Here is a 3,889-nt window from a genome sequence, read left to right as displayed (position 1 = left end):
AGCATCTCATGTGAATACAGTCCAGTCAAGTGAAGTCCCGGTGGAGAAGAAAAACATCACCCGACAGAGCACAGCCTCTCTGCCCCCTGATCTGCTTTCTGAGATAAAAGAAATGCGCTCTGATATGGTGATGTTGAAAGATTTGAGAGCCGAGGTCTCACAAATCAGGGAAACTATCCAAAAGTCCACACCTGCACCCCCAAAGTATCCCTTGCCAAGCAGAGAACCAGTAAATGTTCCCACCGTCTATCCAGTGTTTTCACCCCCCCAGCACTCACTCTATAAAACTGAATCTAATGCCATGCCATTTTACCACCAGCAGTCGCCAGCCGCAGTACAGGAATACCAGCAAGCTTTTGGTCGTGGACAAATGAGGGGAACAGCCCAGTTCCAACAAAGGTTTGCCCCACAGCGATATTACTCAGTGCCACGCCCCCACCCAAGATGTTTCACTTGTATTCAAGCAGGTGAGGAGTACTGTCAGCACTGCTTTGAGTAAGGGCAAGCGCAAATCGTGGCAGCGGCACCTCGCTGCGGCATCTCTAGTGGCACCCCCGGATGCCACAGCGAGGTGCCGCTAGCGTCGTAGCACATGCCACTGTTTGGGGGAGATGCCACGGCACATGCCACTAGATGCCACGGCACATGCCGCTGTTTGGGGGAGATGCCACTGTTTCGGGGAGATGCCCCTAGATGCCACGGCTCATGCCGCTGTTTGGGGGAGATGCCACGGCACATGCCACTAGATGCCACGGCACATGCCGCTGTTTGGGGGAGATGCCACGGCACATGCCGCTGTTTGGGGGAGATGCCACTGTTTCGGGGAGATGCCACGGCACATGCCACTAGATGCCAAGGCACATGCCGCTGTTTGGGGGAGATGCCACTGTTTCGGGGAGATGCCACGGCTCATGCCACTAGATGCCACGGCACATGCCGCTGTTTGGGGGAGATGCCACTGTTTCGGGGAGATGCCACGGCTCATGCCGCTAGATGCCACGGCACATGCCGCTGTTTGGGGGAGATGCCACTGTTTCGGGGAGATGCCACGGCACATGCAGCTAGATGCCACGGCACATGCCGCTGTTTGGGGGAGATGCCACGGCACATGCCACTAGATGCCACGGCACATGCCGCTGTTTGGGGTAGATGACGCGGCACATGCCACTGTTTGGGGGAGATAGCCGTGGCACTTCCGTGCACCTGGGTTGAGGTGTGTGTGTGTGTGTGTGTGTGTGTGTGTGCATGCGTGCGTGTGTGTGTATGTGTTAACTTTTTCCCTGTTGGTTCTGTTACTCTCCACAGCACGGAAATGAAGACACTATTTAGCTTTTTTTTCCACTCTTTTTATTTAGGCTAGGTTAAGCCTCTTCCTCAGGTTCCTCGAACCTGGCAAAAACTTTGTAATTTTCCTCATCTAGGAGTTTCTCACAGAATTTGTCATAGTCTTTTTTTTTTTTAAACACAAACGTGAACATTTCTGCTGGCGAATCCTCTTCAACATCACATTTCCAGTTTTGAAGCTCACTGAGGGCCTCAATTTGTTCTTCTTTTTCCATTGAAAGGACGCCAGGAAGTTTTAGTCCTCCATTGAAGTTTTCCTTGCTGCACCAGTCAGCTGCAGTCATGCAATCTTTTAACAAGATATTTTCCTGCAGAAAAGGAAAAAATTAAGTGTGGTCCAAATACATATAGGCCTCGTAGGCCACATATTTGTGTTGTTATCAAATAATGCCTCAAAATTGTTGAGTATTTGCTGTACATAATTTTGAACAGAATACTGTTTTAATCAGCATTTGTGTAATTCAAGACAGCTCCCAAATTCACCTTGCATATGAAATACTTAATCTGCGTGGTCTGCAGTAAGACACCTGTGAGAGGCCCCTATCCAAGCTTCAAGGTTCATAATTTCAATCTAACAGTTCTGGTGATTGTGAGCGTTATGTACAATCTTCACCATCAGGTGTCGCCTTTGAGCAAGTGAAGTGGGCTCTTGCCACTTAACAGCTTTGTTGTTGCAGTGTATTGCATTTAATAGTAAGAATCAATTTGATACTTTCAGCAACCCAGTTTTCAAGTGGATCAGAGCAACTTCACATATACTTAGTTTTTGTTGCTGAGTGCAGAAATTAATTGACTGTCAGTCAAACTATGTACCAACATTAAAGACACCGACACTGCTTTGACATATGAAATATATTCAAGTTTAACAGTTAGTGAGTGATTGATTGTCTTCAGAAATGTCTTACCTCTTCTGAGCTTTCTCGGTTCCCTGTAGTGATCTCGTCAGCTCTGGAAAAACAATAAAAGATAAGTATCTGCAATTTTGTTAATTTCACCTGCCAAACTAATTTATGCCAAAACAGATAGAAAAGATAAAGTAATTTTGTGAATGCACAGCCACAACACAAACCATGTCCTTTACCTTGTCTTGTCCTGGAAAGGTGTGCTCTTCATAAGCAAAGATTCTGCTTGGTATCGGCACATATTGCTGTTGTTTTGCAACCACTTAATCAAAATCTACAAAACAAGCATGATAATCAACCACAACAATACTACTACTACTGCTACTACTAATAATAATAATAAATACATGGTTTTGCTCACCTCTGGCAAAATGACCTGTGAAAGGAATTGCTGCTTCTCTGCTTCAGGTCCAGGCACTGATAGGATTTTTTCCAGTCGCTCGATAATTTCCTCTGTCTGGGTTAACAATTGAAGACAAAACATTTAAAAACATTTTTAAATACCATGCTGACCGAGGAGATTAATGATACAGACATAGATACAATGTGAAACTGGGCAATTGTAAACTAGCAAGGCAATATTGTCACTATTTATCAATTCCTCTCTTTCCCCACCCTCTGCCTAAAAGTCATGTCATTCCTCCCATTCACCAGGATTTCTCTTCTTTTGGGAAGACTTCTTCCCAAAAGGTTGTCATACATTACTTTCAAAATTTTCACAAAATTGTTTGGGAATATAACTTCTAGAAAACTGTGATTTCAAGATATTAGTCACTCACATAATGTTGTTTCAATTATTTGAAGACAGGAATGTGTGCAAATAAGACAAAAGAGAACCCCGTGCATACCTTTGTGTCACTGAAAATAGTGCAATGTTCGCTGTAGTATTTTCGAACGGCTGGATCAAATCCTCGGTGCCGCCACAGATACATTCTGTTGGACAGAGCATGTCCACTCTGTAGGTCTCTCTCCAAATTCTGTAATATTAAATATATTTATTACATGATTACAACCTAACAATTTGTGTAATTAATAAATGCCATATAGGTTAAACAAATGTACAGCTCATGCTGTTACCTTTATGTCTCCATCTGTCAGAATTTGGTCTGCTTTAACAGACTCAAGGATGGTGTCTCTGTTAAAGACAAAAGACAGGCCCAAATTGGACCAAGATCTTAACATGTCTAACTTTGAGAGTGTTACATGACCAAATATATCAAAGTGCACATTTCAGATAATTAGCCTCTAACCTTTTCATATTTAGCTACAGGCTAAAACCCTGCTTTGTGTAACAAGGTGAAATTTGAATGTTTGCAGTAATAAAACCTACTCATGATAACCTAAATGACCTAAAAGATATTTTTAAAGAGATTAACTGGACACATTAGGGGAAATTCCTCCTGGCATTTTCTATTTTTTTAACAAAGAAAACCATAACAATTAGGTGACTTCACTTCAGTGGCATAAATGGGTCTGAAATGTAGTACATCATTCTTACACATCTGGGACAAGGTTGCATCCACAAAAGAAATCTTTTGAAGTCCAGTTGCCCTCCACACCAGCACACTGAAAATGCAGCCAGTTTTTACAAACTGTGCATTGCACCCATGGATAGTTTTTTATGTGGTCATGGAAAACACTGG

The 3,889-nt window shown here is 43.4% G+C and overlaps 1 long non-coding RNA gene across 1 annotated transcript; it reads right to left on the bottom strand.

The window, feature by feature from the left end:
• Nucleotides 1–2,248: 2,248 nt before the first annotated feature.
• On the bottom strand, nucleotides 2,249–2,696 carry LOC131969594 (uncharacterized). The gene is made up of 3 exons (XR_009394134.1): nucleotides 2,608–2,696; nucleotides 2,426–2,520; nucleotides 2,249–2,292 (listed from the first exon to the last, which is right to left on the bottom strand). It is a non-coding gene; the product is annotated as an uncharacterized LOC131969594 (long non-coding RNA).
• Between the last annotated feature and the right edge of the window lie 1,193 nt (nucleotides 2,697–3,889).

The sequence above is a fragment of the Centropristis striata genome, chromosome 4 (genome assembly GCF_030273125.1).
Source record: "Centropristis striata isolate RG_2023a ecotype Rhode Island chromosome 4, C.striata_1.0, whole genome shotgun sequence".
Lineage (NCBI taxonomy): Eukaryota > Metazoa > Chordata > Actinopteri > Perciformes > Serranidae > Centropristis > Centropristis striata.
The sequence above is the reverse complement of the archived record's forward strand: the minus strand, read 5'-3'. Positions and strand labels throughout refer to the sequence as shown.